This window comes from Rhipicephalus microplus, chromosome 6, assembly GCF_043290135.1.
Source record: "Rhipicephalus microplus isolate Deutch F79 chromosome 6, USDA_Rmic, whole genome shotgun sequence".
Lineage (NCBI taxonomy): Eukaryota > Metazoa > Arthropoda > Arachnida > Ixodida > Ixodidae > Rhipicephalus > Rhipicephalus microplus.
In genome coordinates, this window is record NC_134705.1 from 197,365,185 (window position 1) to 197,382,419 (window position 17,235).

The following is a 17,235-nucleotide window of genomic DNA, read 5'->3' on the forward strand; positions in this document are numbered from 1 at the left end:
TGTCTTCTGTCTCGTGTTGCCTTAGGAAATAGGCCTTGATTTTAAGTGCATGTTAAAAAGTCATAGCTTTGTTGCAAAGGCGAAGCAATGAATGGAATAGCAATAAATTGCAATGTCACGCGAAGAATGAAAAGCAGATCGAAACGTGCCGCGCTTTGCTCGTGCACAAATCACGCACAAAATGTACTCACAGGTACAGATGAATGCGAACAAGTGTATTAGTTGCTACTTCGCTGTTTTTGAAAAGAGCGCTCTTTTCGCAAATGGGGGCTGTGCAGCGAGTCAGGGACCTTTATGCACCCGGTAACTACAACAGAATCGTTCCATTGAAAGCCCAAGGTGTACGATTCTCCCCACTGCGAGGTAAGTGCGTGCGCAGGTGTGAGCGTCTGCCCCCCTCCCCTCCCCTCAGTGGGACAAAGTACACGTGGAAGACGAACACATCAGCGCGCGTCGCCACGACATGACAATCTGGTGACGTGCGCTCATTGCACCATCTCACTGGTAATTCTGAAAACATGATAGTTCCTGCGAGGTCGACATCGCCAGTGGTAAGTGGTAGATATAAATAGCTTGCCGTTTCAAAGGTCAAGGAGGTGCTCCTTGGTGGCTCGGTGGTTAGCGCCACACACTTGCAAGCAGGAGGTCGGACGTTCGGAGACAAGTTTAAGTGTTGGGAACATTTCGCGCTCGGGCTGACCTGTACCAACACATTTGACAAAATTCTTTTACTACTTAATTGTGAAAGTTTTGCATCCCACAACCACGACGTAATTAAAAGATGCTGTAGTAGAGGGCCCGGAAAATTCGACATGTGGGGCTCCTTAGCGTAGAATTATAGCTACCGCAACCGAGATTCAGTCCCACAACGCTTGGGTCAACATCCGAGCGCCATAACCACTATACCGCTTTGGTAGGTAGCCTTTGACTAGCCAATATCATTGTTCTTGAAAAATCTTCTCATTAATATTGCGATTGCTATTATATGAACATTCTCTGCGGATTTTCGCCGTTGCCGCCATGTCCAGAATATGTGTGTTTATGTATACATATTTACGAAAATCACACAGAAAAGTAAATCGGAAGAAAAAATTCCGAAGCACCCGACCAGGGGAGGGGAGGAGGGGGTGCTATGAACCAGCGAACCCTCGCTCGGCAGCGCGCTGCTTTAGGCAACTCGCACCTAGGCACCTAGCATTGATATACACCAGTTACCGCTGGTCGGGCACAGACCGCAGATTAGCTTGAGCGAATTTTCAATCGTGCAACGCTCTCACATTTTCAACTTCCCTGGAGACCCGCATGAAAATAAGGAGCCCCTCTCTGTACCCAAGGCCCGCGAGGCGGCTCAGGAGCTCGGCATCTCAGTCCCCACGTGGGAGCTGCCCGCAACACAGTGATCTGTGTTTTTGAGGACCAAATAAAAGTTTATCCAATCCAATCTGTACCCAGTTATGATGTGGAACGAAAAAGAAATGCCGGTTTCACCTAGAGTTGCTCTACGTGGCGCATTTGGGTGTCAGAGTTGCGGTTCTGTTCTCCACGTGCCAGTCCTCTGCCATTCCCCAAGCGCGGTCAAATGAAGCAACTCCAAATTGCTGTAGGGAAGCCGACATTCTGCAGATGGCGCAGCCGCCGTTTTACATTTTGGCCTCGTCGGTTCCAACACCATCGCGTCGCATATTTCGGTACGGTGGGTCCCACGTGGCAGCTTTTCTGTAAACGTCTTTTATTCGCCAGGAATCGCTTGCCTTAATGTGTGAGTGCCCGTCACTAAGCTCTTCCAACGTGGAAGGGCGCAAAGAACTTTACTGCAGGAGTCACAGTAGGCCTTGTTCTGGCCCCGCCGTGGTGGTCTAGTGGCTAAGGTACTCGGCTGCTGACCCGCAGGTCGCGGGATCGAATCCCGGCTGCGGCGGCTGCATTTCCGGCGGAGGCGGAAATGTTGTAGGCCCGTGTGCTCAGATTTGGGTGCACGTTGAAGAACCCCAGGTGGTCGGAATTTCCGGAGCCCTCCACTACGGCGTCTCTCATAATCATATAGTGGTTTTGGGACGTTAAACCCCACATATCAATCAATCAATCAAGGCCTTGCTCTGCATAATGTGCGCGCATTCAGAAGTCCGACGGCGACTGCCATGGATTTTGCGAGTGGAATACGGCAATCCAGCGTCGAGAAAGGCTTGATTGTGCGAGGTAAGTCAACGGCTGAATAATGGCAGTTTTACTTGTTCCTTGCCGAGCATGCTATCTGGTAGTATGTTTTAAATGTTCTTTGAACACTCGTGAAGTAACGTAGGCGCACTTGTGTGACCTGCTAGCGTTTATTTCGCGCCTATGACTGCACCTGCTCCTAGAACTGGGCACTAAAGAGAAACAATGACTGTTTAGTTTGATAAACGGCTCTCTAAGAACTATGATGCCGTAAGTTTTACTGTCGTAAGTTAATTGCTAGCAGAGGAAATAGAAGGTTGGAAGTGTGGCAGGAAGATTGGAATCTCATTTTTTTTTAAATTTCGCGCCAAAGTCGCCGCGCATGACGTCAGAAATTTTATAATGTATTTTTTTTCGTATTTTGGCTACATGGGTTCGATAAATATTTATGAAAACTCGCGTGTTTGGTCTATGCGATCCCCATATCACAATGTGCGTCGTTTTTACGGATTAGAAACTACGCAGGATGCAGTATAGACATGAAGACGCCATCAAAATCTATGACGTCATGATGTTTGGTGCGGGAATCTCAAGGTGGCGTCTCCGCCCGCATTTTCTTTTCACGCGTTCTCTCTCTCTTCATGCGTCGTCTAGCGGCAAGAGTAGCGTTTTCAGGACTGTGAAATTGCACTTTACTATAATACGCGAAAAAAAAAAAGGGTGAGCGGTGTTGACACAGGTGTGCATACATTACTTCACGAGTCTTGACAGAACTATGGACAAAACCTTTAAAATATACAATCAGATATATCATATTCATCAAAGCACAAAGCAAAGAAAGCTGGTTACGTTAATAAAAGAAGAACGCGTCACCGCCTACACTGGTTATTGCCGACACCGGGCTAGAACTTCATTTCAAGCACTTGCTACATCGACAAACCGAAAGATATCGTCGAATGCCGCGTCGAATATAACACAAATAGCGCACCCGTGGCACGCACAATCACATCTTTTTTTTTTTGTTCACGTAATGTTTGTTCAAAAATAATAATACTGCTAGGGTCATGCACAATTTTTTAAATGTGTACCATCAACTATAAAGTTGACAAAAGAGCGGCCCCCAGCGTCAATGAGAGGTGTCTCAACAGCGCCAAAATGGTGTGTAAGATGGCGGACCTATGAATATGCGCTGTGCGCAACTCTCCCATAGGTGCACCATGGTGAGAGGGGTCTCTCCACGGGTCGCACTTTAGAAGAGAAGTAAACTTTATTTACGACCAGGCGTGCCTTCTTTTCGTCCAGAGGTGCGTGACTTCCTCATTTCAGGTTGCCATGGCTAGCCGCCGACGCCCGAGCCCTTTCCATGGACCAGCCGGAGCTGGTCCTCGGGGTTTACCGACGTCAGCAACGCCTCCCGCTCGTTTTCTGGATTTTCTTGTACGCTGTGTACGTCGACGTGCGGGACACTCGAGTTGTTTCAACAGCCCCATACCATGTGGTAGAGGGTGTTTGCAGAGTCCGGGCCTTATGACAGTTCCTGGTGTAGTTGCCGGGGTACATTACGTGTAGTAGCGTACCGTGCGGGCAGGTGCCTGCCTGTAGCCTTCTCCAGGTCACCGCTTGTTCTCTACTCAACGTTTTGTTAGCAGGTGGATATCGGTGTAGTTACTTCCAGTAGTGCGCGAGTACGCCGGAGTATTTGTTTGGCATCGGCTCCTCTTCGTTTTCAGAGTCCGAGTGCCACTGTGGAGAAGTCCTGTGTATATGCTATCGGGCTGCGGCATGCTTCACTCGACTCCCGCTAGGGATTCGTGCCCCGGTGTCCAGAGAATACTTGCGTCTTAGAAGTCGCACTTCAGGAGGATTCGAAGGGCTGCATTGCCAATTGATCCCTTTGGAAACCTGTGCCATGCTTGTTGTGAAGAAAAAGAAATATCAGGAAAAGCGCCAGGTTCTGCATTGGGGACATTCGCCGTGCGTTGCTCAAACACAATGGCGTAACAATTGTGACAGTCCTTAGTTCATGCTTGTCCTGTGTGTAACTGTACGTTCATTTCGAGCGTCCCTCTTTGTTCTGCAGAGGCGCGCTGCAAGTATCGAGCTGTTGGTCGTCTTTGGAGTGACATTTCAATTTCTTGGTATCGCATTCATTGCTTTTCCCTTGCGCTGAAAAAAATTGGTCTCCACTTTTAACAGCTAGAATGCACCAAAACAACTCTTTTTAATTGGGCATCATTCCATTTCTTTTAAAACGAACAAACCATACACGATTATTCTTTTTTTATGACACTTTAACCATGAAAGCCGTATAGTGTACTGCTATTGAAATAAAATTACAGCATAAAATTACAGATGTTTGAAGCGTGATGTATGGCTTTATTTGCCAGAATAAAAAATACAGATCAAGCATTATAACTGCGAATGTTGCGTGCATGTTTGCGTTCGTGTGATCTATGCTGTGTGCTTCGATGCTTATTTAATTAAACTTAATTCCGTGGCGAAATGGTACGAGTGAGAAAGGCATTCTTTTTTTTTTTTTGATGACGTAGACATTTACTTCCATACACACCTGACAAAGTTCCCCCATGAATGTAAATAGGTACTCTCCTAAATCTATCCAGAAACACTGCCTGTTAGGGGAGTAAAGTTTTTACTTCGTTTGTACGGAGTATGTAAAACCCCTATCGGGGAACACGCTAAAGGACAAATCGTTTGCTGCCATCTCGGTTTATTTTGCTCACACTGTGTTACTACAATTGCGGCCTTCTCTTGCCCCCACAGCAGGCGGGAGCTTCTACGGGCTGCGCTCTCGACATGGGGGGAGAAAAATACGGTGCCAAAAGTGTACCTGGAGTGGCCGTTCACATATGGATGCGCTCTATACATAACAAACTGCCACCCGCGGCGACACACGACGGCCCTTAGTACCAACCAGCATGCGCTGTCTACGGGAGGCGCTTCTCATCAACGCCGTCCCTACGCACGAGCCTTGATGCGGTCATCTGCTGTGGCCAAGCTGCAGCAAACTTGGTTACATTGCCAGCGCATGTCGACTACAAACAGTATAGCTCCTAAAAATTCTAGCCTTGCTTCGTAAAACGTTACAGATCGCATTCATTGCTTCGCCCTTTTGGCGAAACTGTGACTTTTTTTTTTTCTTTCCTCGCTTTTCAGTTTGGTTTGAACCACGTGATTAATTAAAATCTCGAATGGCGTGGCTGTGAATTCAATTGCATCGGAGGAAATTACCATGTCTGAAGGTCACTTTAACAGTGCGTCCCTGCCAAAGAGGAGCCCATTAGTGATTAGCGGTGCCACAATGTTGGTATGGTATGGTATGGTATGGTATGGAGAACTTTATTGAAGTCCTGAGGATCAGTCCAGGACTGATGCTGGCTGCTCCCACGTCGGGACAGAGAGGCCAAGCCCCTCTGCCACCACACGGGCCCTCTGGACGTGAGTATCATTCTGAATTCATTAAATGTATAATTTAACTTCATAACTCGCAGAAGGGGGGGGGGGTCGGACAGACACCCTGACCACATTTTTCAATGAATTTGCTGAGTATGAGCGCAGATGCACCATACTGAGCCTTTTCATTACACGGAGCACTGCATCAGGACCAAAACCGAGGGTTAAGGCACGAACAGAGCGCCAACTTCCAACTAAAAGCTTGCTTTTGTGATGACACACGCTCTGTATACAAAGTCAGAAGACTGATAACAAAGGCTAGCATAAAACAAAGAAAGATGGCGACTCACGCATGTCCCTACAGCAATCAGAACGTGTCTTGCAATTCGAAAGCGAGGAATCTAGAAACCCCCTTACGTCCCGTCTTCTCTCTCTTCTCTTTCTGTCGTGTTACTCTCATCCGTGTAACGAGTCTCAGCCAATTAGCGTGACAACCATAATAGTCGTACGGAGTGAGGTGCAAGGGGGTTGTGGCTGCCCCCCCCCCCCCTTTTTTTTGCCTTGGAATTTTGGATATTTTTCTATGCAGTTGTAATAAGCTACTCTGTTTGATTAGCACACTCAATACTCCTATACGTGAAATGCCCTTCAGTATTACTAGCCAACTTAACACGTCGTACGGTCAGGTCATGGAAATTTGGTTACCTCTAGTAAATGCCCCCACACACACACGGTAGATACAGAAAATCCAATATACGTCTTGTGCGGTACTTTTCGGCTTGGTTTAAAACTTCACTTAGGAGAATATAAAAACTGTACGTGTCAAATAAGTGTCTACGTGCATCGATCAATATTCCTGTTTTACAGCTAATTAGTTTTCTATAGTTCCTGTGTTCGCGCGCGCGTGGCTGACTGTGCCAAGCGGAGGAAATACGTCTGCAACGTTAAACTAACTAACTAACTAACTAACTAACTAACTAACTAACTAACTAACTAACTAACTAACTAACTAACTAACTAACTAACTAAATGCAAAATATTTATAAACACACATGACACGCTTATCCCTTCCCTCGCGCCTTTGACATGAAGAAGTCGCTGTATTGGGGAAAATTATTATATGACTTGTAGACATGAATGTTGAAAGCGTGGCAGCGTGTGCCTTCCGCCATTGCCCAGCGAAAGGCAAACGAAGTTCATAGCCCTAAGACTGGCGTCAGGCCAGGCCATTGGTGCTTCCGCTAGCTGCGGAGGACGCATGCACGCTTCAACAATGCTCGCGGGGTCATATCGCGCAGGTGCCAGGTGCGTCTGAGCAGCCGCCACCGCTACCTGAGCGCGACCCAAGAGAACAGCTGTTGCGCCGCCGTTTCAAATCCGCTTTCCGTTGGCGCGCGATGACGTAAAGTGTTTCCGCGTTCGTTTTCAGCAGCCTATCAGCCTGAAAATGCAGCCACAAACATTTTTACGGTGGTTTCTGAGGCAGCGTGAGCTGCCGCAAACTATTGTAAACGAATAAATCACACTATTATTGCACAAAAAAGTATTCCGATGAACGTCACCGATAGCTGTGACGCAGATTGTAAACAACTTCCTGTGACGTGCGCAACGCACCACGACATGAGTGGAGCATGTGGGTGCTCGCTGAAAAGTGATACTTCGGTGTTAATCCCTAGAAGGCTACCGAGTTAGCCTTTCCTCAAGGCGATGACATGTTCGTGATCACGAAAGACGCAGCGAAGCAAAGGTGAGCGCACCGGCCCTCTTCACTTTCACCTCCGAGACGGAGTTTTTCCTGTTGAATCGGATGACCTATTTTTCCCACTGCCATTAGGCCTATCGCAGCGTATAACGTGTATGTGCGCGCGCGCGCGCGTTGCTCTCGAGTGCGGTGTGTGTGTCGCATCTGTGATCGCTGTTTTGGTAGAGTGTCTGTGCAGTGTTAAGCCTAAGCATCAGTCCGCTTTATCGCGTGTCAAATCCGTAATGAACTGGTTTCCGTTGCCTCCCGGAGCATCACCATACTCGTACCAACGGAAGCGACTTTTAGAGCTCGCCGGGTGAGTCACGGAGTGTCGCTTTTCGCGTCCGCAAAGCGGAGAAAACGCGCACGGTCGGATGGTCCGTTGCATCTGTCTCGCTCTGGCGAGTGTTTACTTGCCACTGATTGCGTGCATTTCTATGCTGCCCGTGTGCGAGAGGCTCGTCGGATCCCCGTCGGGTGATACAGAGCATGTCCGAAGACTTTGAAAGTCGCATCCGTAAAGCTTCTTCAAGGGCGCCGCATGGCAGCGTTGAGGAAATGTAAACATACGGAGTGCACGATCACAACTTTCGCTCGGCCGCTCACGTCTTCCCCGTGACACTTTCGACTTCGGAAACGTCTTCTTTCACGAAACCTTCAGCGAAGCTTTCACGCGTCGTAGGTTGTGTGGTCGATTCGTGGACTCGGTCGTGCGATATGAAAAACGCTTCGTCCGGCGAAATGTGACGTGAGTCGCCTCTGCGTTGTCATAATCGCGATCGAGTTTCGCGTCGGGTGGTATTTGCGCGGTTCTAGCGCTTGCGAAGCGATGCAAACATGACGTTGTGCAGCGTTATTTCGTAGTCTGCTTCTAGGCTTACCTTCGCACAAACACTGCTCAGGTGCGGTTGTTATGTTGTTACGTCATTGCGTTCAGCGCCCGGCAAAAACACCCTTGGTCAACACGCATATTTTTGTGGCTTTGATAACGAAGCTGTCGAAATGGACTGTCAGAACGATCGCCGAGGGCTTGTGTCGGTGTTGTTTCCGCTTGTCGATTTGCTCAGATGTCTCGCAAGCCGGTTTTCGTGGTTCGTTGGGGGATCCGGTGGCTAGATTACCGTGTTAATCTCGATCTGTGATTAGTACCGAGCATCGAATTCTTCATTTTATCGCCGCCCGAAACTAGCATATGGTACACTGAAATTAGTGGCATGTGGATAGTTTTCCTGAAACATTGCTATCGTCCCCTCCTTGTGCGTGTTGCTGTTGGAATACTTTAGCAGCTGTCATGTCCTTAATGCACACTTTGAAAGGGAGATGCGTAGGTACTAGTAGCCTAACATGTCGCCGTTCGAAGCAGGATAACTATTTATTGTGTTGCTTTAACGCTGTGCAGTTGTCACTTTAGATAAAGCTGTGTCGTTCATCACAGTTACATGCAATAATGTTGAGTAACGAAAGTGGAGTACATTCACCTTGCTGTCACAGCAAGTAGGTTGCCAAGACTTTGTCGCTTCTTTTGGAATTTCAATGACAAATCATGCTCATTGACTTGCATGACATTTCTGGCACATGGGAACAGGTGTTGATGTGTCATATGATTGAATGGAGCTGTTTGGCAGGGACTGAAAGGGCACATGGTGCACCACTTCCGTTAACCGAGGCCTGGGTTACGTCACTGGTGGAATTTATGTTCTTTCTTTTACGAATAAAGCTTTATTCTGCAACATTGCATTATCTCATTAGCTGGATTTTTTTATATGACGATCTTATATGCTAATGCACCTTTGTTACATTAGAATGCTACATCTTCATGACATTTTATCGCTGTTATTGTTTGCGTGCCTATTTCACTGTTCATTATTTGTATTTTCTCGCACATATTTCACCAATGCCTCGTTGAACTTTCCGTTGACCATAGGCACCATATGCTCTGCAACGTGATGCTTTCAATGCTATGCACTTAGTCGATCGATGGCTAGACGATATGCGAGACAGAGTGGTTTAACCTCACACATTGTCCGGTAACACCTGCTCAGTTGAGGCCTGCATTTTCAAAACAACGCACATGGTCGGAGATGTGTTTTGAAGCAAGTGTTAACTGGCCTGAGGAACAGAACTGGTGCTTGAAGGGTTACGGAGAAGTACTGCTGGAGTGCGCAGCAAAGTGTCGTCCTTAGGGGAACTCGGCAAATTCTGACATTTGCTTTCATCGATGAATGCGGTGTTGATTGCACGTATCTTTCGAAGACCTGCAATGGCAATGTGCACTTTGCTAGTTCCCTAAGCTTGGTTGTTTAGCAGCCCGTTCACTGGATACGAGTGGCAGGAAGATCGGTCAATAGTTGCATGATGCTGATAGTGATGTGACACTACACATTGTGTGTGATGGAGTCACTAGGAGCACGTGTCATTGCTGTGTTTGTCGCCTTGTGCGGGCAACAAATGTGGTGCGTCCCAGTAAACCATGTGGCATGTTTCAGCACATTATCTACTGATTCAAACTACTTATACATCTTGTGTCCATGCTTGCCAACTCAACCGTAATGACGCTATTTTCCCATCTTCTGAGAACCACAGTGTTAGACCGTCCTAAGCCCTTTCGTATTATGACACCTTTGTCTTCGTGTTGCGATATTCTTCAGTAGTGAGCAACATAAAGGGGTACACTGTGCTTACCTTCAAGTGGCCATCGTGGCTAAGCATAGTTTCCAAGCATAAAAGTGTTTGTAACGCTATATGCTCAAGCGGAAAGGTGTATCTTGAGTGTCAGTGCGTCAGATTTTTATCCTTACATCGCTAATATTCGTGGCTTAAACATGAAATCGGTGATCCCGTTTGTGTTGCTCATGACTACATTGCAATTGGTACTTCCTATACTCTTCCCACTTGCTATTGGCTTCCGCAACACTTTGATCATGCCGGGAATGGCTGCTTAGCAACACGGATCAGAAGGGAATTAAATCTGAAGAAGGATCTCTGATATTCTCTTGTTTTTTGGTTATATTTCAATTTTTTTTTGTCACGTGCATTTTGCTTATTATGCCATATTTTTTCATTCACTAATTCCGCTTTGGCATCATTACTAGCTCCGCTCCTGTGGTGCGTGCCAAAACGGATGGCTTGCAATAAATTTGCGAAGTGAGGAAGGGACATACAACTGCAACTCGAGGTGTTTGTTTCCAAGGTGGATGTTATTGTCAACATGAGCAGTAGAGTACAAATACGGAAAACGTGGACTGTTTGTGGCAGCTGCTGCGTGCAATTGCGATGCGGAGTCACAACTTCAGGGAGAATGTAAGCAGGCTAGTTGACGCCGCTGAGGCGACACAGCATTTTGCAGGGACCCAGTTTAGGGATGCCGCGGCGTGTACGTTTGGCTGCGTAGGGGAACTTTGTACTTCCACTTGATTACTAGAACTGCGTTGTTGCACCTTTGAAAGATCCAATTTTGGTGATTCTGGATTCATTCATTTTACAAGATGCCATTGCATTGCACTGAATTATGCTGAGTACTCTGCATTTCTTTCTGGGACATTTGCCTCCCATCCATTTGCGAAGTTGATGTTGTCTTGTTGCCACAAAAGCTGCCTCGCATTTACAGATGGTATGGGCCTTAGAAAATGGTACAGTTCCTGGTTACCACATTGCGGTGAACCTGTTATGTCGACTCCATCATCCTCCTTGGTTGTGTTTCTGTTCCTCGAATTGTGTAATGTGGGTTATGGTCGGAACGGACTTGCTGGTACAGCCTAATTTGGTACAGTTTGGTCCGGTGTGGCCGTGTCACTGAACTCGACGCATGTCTTGCCAGTGGTTTATCGTTCGACAGTGACTGACATCGTTGCTTGTGCCTGTACGGGACATTTGTATTCATTTGTCAGGGATATGCATGCAATAGCTTGAAAGGACTGACAACCGTTCAGAGCACGTGATTTTATTCTGGTGGCAATGCGAAGACCGCAAATTACGGCCGAAGTGTCCACCACTCCACTTGCTATATGAATGGGGTTCGCATATTTAAATTGCATTTGAATGTCGCAAGAATCTGCATTTTGGGCAACCTTGTGGAAAAGCTCTTGCACTGCATGAATGAATCGTTTATGTTGCTGCATGTAGTCTGCTGTTGTTTGGAGTCACAGTGATTTCTGCTCAGAAATAGCATGAGCATGTGAGGGGTTTCAAGCTCACCTTAGCTAGCTGGTCGTAGTCGCAAAATTTAGTCTCATAAGAGCCGGGATCGTGGGAGTGGAGATAGAGGAGGTGGTGAGAGCTCGAACAGGATGGCGCCTAACAGTGCCATCATTTGAAAGAATGCCTTTCAATATCCCATATATGGGTAATTCTTGAAGGGGATTTGATGTCAGGTTTCAGTACTGATTTCTACGATGACTAATAAATTTTTCATTATCATCATTTTGTCATCATCATCATCATCATGACTATGATCTGGATGCTGATTCTGAAAAGTAGTGTTGGTTTTGACGGTGATGCTTATATTCATAGTGACTGCATCGGTAGCCTCTCGGGAAAAAAAGAAAGAAAAAAGTGATGGTGCTGGAACGTCTGTGTTTTGCCAAACAAATTATTATTAATTGTAATAGGCAAGAAAACAATGTGAGTAGTATAGTAAAGTCGTAAAAAATTGTTCTGTGAAGCCAAGGGCTGCTTGCAAAAGTTTCTCAGGCTGCATGGGGCCTATGAACTGTGTGTTTGAGGCCTCTTTTGTGTAATATTAGGCATGCCTACCTTATTCAGTGCTTACTACACTCAAACCTCATTTTAACAATGTTGCATCTTACAAGAAATTAAGTTCGTTATATCAAAAGATTTGTTATAAAGGTTATTCCTAACACTGTATGCATTCTAATATTATTTTTTATTTACTTTGTTATAACCAGTATTTCGTTATATCGGGGTTTGAGTGTATACGGTAACAGGAGTGGACACTGAGGTGCGGGGCACCCTTCGTGGTGGCTGGTAGAACGGTTTGAAACTCGTGTTGAGCAACAGGGCAAGCGTTCGACGTGAATGCATAAACCGCACATGTGGGACTGCCACATTCATGTGCGGTGAATCTCCACATGCAAACGGGAATCGCAGCAACTCAGGCTTCATAAATGCAAAGCTTTGTTTGTTTGCAGGTGTGCAGTCATTGTCGCACTCGCCTACCACTGCTGCATGTGTTGTGTGTACGGCTTGATTGGTGCCTCGGATTGAAAAAAAAAATCTAGAATGTTTCACTGCGTTTTCCACGGTATCATGATCACTCTGAGCTTTCTGTTGCACTAAGCAAAAGTTGCCCTGAAAAATTTGGTTGCCAGTTCCTTTGAATAGATACTGAAATAGACTCTTTCACAATTCCAAAATCACCGCGCTTGCCACAAAATAACGTTTGGTAAGTGAGAAAACGTGCAAAATGGGTTACAATGCCGCATTGAAATTTCCTCACCGAACGCCGTGACATAAGTTTTGATGGCGTCTACTAAATCCTGTATAGTTTCTACTTCATATTAATGACATACATTATCCTCTGATAGGCCACAGACTTAACATACCAGGTTTTAGGTAGTTTCGTCATGTAAACTTCACCAAAATAAGAAAAATACACTTGAAATTCTTGATCTAGCGCATGCAAAGGTTTCGGCGTGAAATTTTAAAACGAAACTTCAATGTTGACTTTCTCCGTTATTAGTGAACCTATGATAGCGATATTTAGAGTTCAGAATACAATTCATCAATCGAAACCTACTCGATTAACTTTAGTTTCTCTTTAAACTTTACCAGGCGGCCTCTAGGTATGGGCCTCTCGAACGTCTGTTGTGGCATCAACGTGCAGTAGAAAAGTTCTGGGATTTGCAGTCTGCGGCCATTGGCCTCATGACTCGAATTGCACACCTTTTAATTAAAATTCACTATATGGACTGCTCGCAGTCCTGTCACATGCTGCAGTCCTACTTAGCTTCTTTTGCGAAGGTTAATGGGGGGGGGGGTGCATCTATTTATCAGAGTACATTTATGTGCTGTTCTGAAAGTTCTTGCTGTACCTGCGACTCTCCAAGCCGCCCGCTACGTAGGCAGTGAGGTGTGCATGCATTGGGAACAGATTGAATAGTTTGCGCAATGCTGTCAGGTGGCAGACGAATAAGGTAACGGTAGTTCCTCGATGCACTGTAGTAAAGCAGTGGAAATTTTTCATTCACTTACTACACAGCGTTCCTTCTTGAAATGGTGTGGGCGGTAGTGGTGTGATTCTTTGTTGGTGATAATGTTGCTTTTTAGGTTACCGACAGGTCGCTGAAGCTTCGACCTTTTTTTAAAAGGTTCTCGAAATTTCACCGGTGAGGCATGGGTATTTTAGACTGGAAGACAAGCACTCTCACCTGTTGGCAAGTAAATTAATATCTACCGTGTACGAGTAAATCGTACTGGTAATGTTGTGCCTCTGGGCAAACGTGAAATATTTTGAGCTGTTTCCAATTATTATTCGGCCATCACTTATTTATACGATGTGGAACCAATGATTACGAGCTAGTATTTTGTGTATAAATGGTCATCGACATATATGCACTAACTTTCCTTGTAGGCAAATAATAATAATATCCAGGTTTTTACACCCCAAAATTATAGTGTGATTATGAGCGACACGTAAGTGAAAGCTTCTGGAATTTCGGCCATCTGGTGTTCTTAAATGGGCGCTGACTTCACACAATCTACACAGGCCTCTGGCATTTCGCCTCCATGTAAAATATGATTGCCGTGGCCGGGATCAAACCCCTGACCCCCGGATTAGCAGCCGAACATTATGAACGCTACACTGCAGTGACATAGTTTTTAATATAAGCTCTGCGCTGCCTGTAATACAGATTAGGGTAGTTTTTAAAGGTGAACCATAACGTATCGTGTGTCCTTTCTGCAGAGAGAGAGAGAGAGAAATGGCGAGTAAAGGCAGAAAGTGGTAGCCAACCAAACTTTGGCTTGGTTGGCTACCCTATATGAGGGGGGAGGTGAGGAGGATTGATGGCAAGAATAGAGAAGAGAGAGGAAAGTAAGAAAAATACAAATAAACAGTCTGCTTGAAACTACACAACACGATCTCGCGTTGTTCATTCACAAGTGTTTTCAAAGCCTGTTCTATATACTTTCTATAGAAGGCATATATAACTTTCTAAGAAATATACATTCTATAGAAAGTAAATTGAGAAGGTTGTGGCTCAAAAATGTTGTTGAGCAAGATTGACATGCAATGGCAGGCAGAAAAAGTGATTCAAAAAGTGTAATGCTCTCTTTGACACTTGCTGTCTTCTGAACGTGTTCAATTTGAAGCATAGCGTGTCACGGAAGTGCTTGCTTTCACTTTCCTCCTGAATAATAAATCTCGCCACTGTCTGATTTACGCAAATCAGTACTATGGGCTGTAGGTGGGCTCAAGCTAAGGGCAACATTTTGGTTTCAAAGCCAGCCACGGCAGCTGCGTTCAGATTTACCCCTGATGGTGAAAATTTGTCTAAGGACTCTCCATTGCAGATGAAACGCTCTTGGTGGTGTTATACCTTCAACATTGTAATCTATGCCAGTCCCACACTGCTTCGTTGGCAGCAGTGCTGCACATTGTCGTGGCAAAGTCAGCCTAAAAGAAAATTTTGTTTTTCGGGAGCTTGTTTTTTTAGGGTATCTTTATTGTCTGAGCCTACCTAGGCAAAACTACGTTGTATGTAATGCTGTACTTCCCGAGCGTGCGTGAGTGCACCTGCCCCATTGTCCATTGTGTGTTTCTCGAGAGAAGCTGCCTGATGGTCAAGATGTTGTTGTGCCCAACCCAGGTGCCTTAAGCCTAGTCACTGTGAGCAAGGCGGGATATTTCTTCCTGCTCTTGTGAGGGCACTTGAACAAAATAAAACTTTACAGCAAGATGTGAACACGTGACAGCTGTTGCTTTCGCGTGCCGCCTAAGTTATTGTCTTTAAGGCGACCGAACTGACGCCAAAAGGAAATCAATGCGTCTATGAAATGTGCATTGCGCGTTGTGTACGTGGGGGGTAGTACTACTACAGTGCGGTCCCCATTGTTTTGCGTTGGCCTATGTGTTCTTGCATGGCTTCAACCTGGCGTTCGGCACTGCCACGTGTTAGGAAGTGTGTACTGCGCTCAGATCAACTAATAGAACAGTGCTCATGGTTGAAAGCGAGAGACTTGACTAGCACTTTTGCAAACACGTGGCAAAAATTTGTGTAATAATGGGCATTTAGTAGTGGCCTACAAATAAGATGCATGCTTCCTGGCAAAAGTAACACGTATTTAATTTTGCATAGCTTTCAAATTACCATGAAGGTTGCCTAATTTTTTCTGGATACAAATAACACTGCACTGGAAATGTATTGCTCGTTGTGCTGTAGTTGCCAACAGCAGAGGCACATGGCCAAAAACATTTCTTATGTGAAAGGGATGAACTACCCAACATGCCTATCACTCATAGGTATTCGTTATTGATTTTCATTAACATTGTGTCTAACAAAGAAAAGCAAACCCTCAAATTTCTACTTCTTTCCTTCATGGGTTACTTGGACTCACAATAGTGCATAAACTATTATTGTAGTAACAGGTTGGGTCCAGTTTTGATGATGTTGCAAAAAAATCTGCCGAATAACTGTAACATTCAGCGTAAGCTATGGAAGAATTGCCAGCAGAACTATCACCTGCAGATTATGTGATAGTAAAAAGGAATTGCCAATGAAACAGTCACACCTGCCTTGGTGGCCTAGTGTTTAAGCTGCTTGATTGCTGACCCACAGATTGTGGGAACAAATCCCGGCGGCTGGAGCCACATTTTTCCTGGCGAAAATGCTGGAAACCCGTGTGCTTAGATTTAGGTGGCCATTATAGAACTCCAACGAGTCAAAAATTTCAGAGCCTTCCACTACGTCCTCTCTCATAATCAGTATGCTGGTTTTTGGTTGTTCAACCTTAACAATTACTATTATCAATGAAATAGTCCGAGATGTAGAGTGAATGGAGTCTTTTGAGTCGGAGTACTATGAAGGGCGACATATATTCTTGCATTTGGCGGTTCGGCATGCCGTCATAACGTATCACATCATCGTTGCTGCCATCGTGTATAAGGTGTTGGAAAACATTCTTGAAATTGCTGTATGTATGTAGACGGGCAAAAGAACAGTGCGTGTTACAGTTTACATGGTATACATGAAACACTGTAGCTAACAGGCCTGTTAATATGAGTGGCCTCATAAGTGGCTCTAGCTTGTGTTCTAAATTTTAACTAGACTGACACATTATTGTGACAGTCCCCTCCTCTGTTAAAGAAAACAAAAAAAAATGAGAGGCACTGAACGTAAGGATCGTAAGGAATGTAAGACACTGAACGTAAGTGCGATCACCTACCGTTGGGTGTGACTGATTATATTGTAACCATCCTTACCTCCACAAACACACTCCTTTCATATGGTGGAACCACATGGGCGTCTCAAAGGCATGTCTGTGCCATTGTGACTGAATGCTGAATATAGAGGTGCCACTATCTACACTAGCACTGCCGTCTCCAGGCTTCAGTAATGGGATGTTTAACGAAGTATATTGTGGCATTTATTTATTTATTTGTTTATTTACTTACTTTGTGATACCATCAGCTTCATCAGGAATTTTTACAGGAGTGGGTTGAAAGAGTTTGCAGACATGGGTTCACACTGGTATAAAATAGTTAGAAATGGTTACATAAAATTATTGTAAAATATAATGATGGCTGTGGACCTATGTTTTTGATTGGGGCTCAAAGATAAGGCATAATCTCTTCTCAGTTGCATATGAAACACTGCATAAGAAAATTAAAAGAAAAGAAAGAGTGAGCAAGAGAAAGCTTTGCACATGACATATAAAATAGTATATGTACGAACAAAAGCATTTCATTC

General features: G+C 45.2%; 1 protein-coding gene across 1 annotated transcript in view; it reads left to right on the forward strand.

The window, feature by feature from the left end:
* Nucleotides 1–7,174: 7,174 nt before the first annotated feature.
* The window catches only part of smg (sterile alpha motif domain containing protein 4 smaug), a 119,133-nt gene continuing 109,072 nt past the window's right edge, over nucleotides 7,175–17,235 (forward strand). Inside the window, exon 1 of the mRNA XM_037418227.2 lies at nucleotides 7,175–7,312. The gene's annotated coding sequence lies outside the window, so the exon portion shown is untranslated. The remainder of the gene's footprint in view (nucleotides 7,313–17,235) is intronic.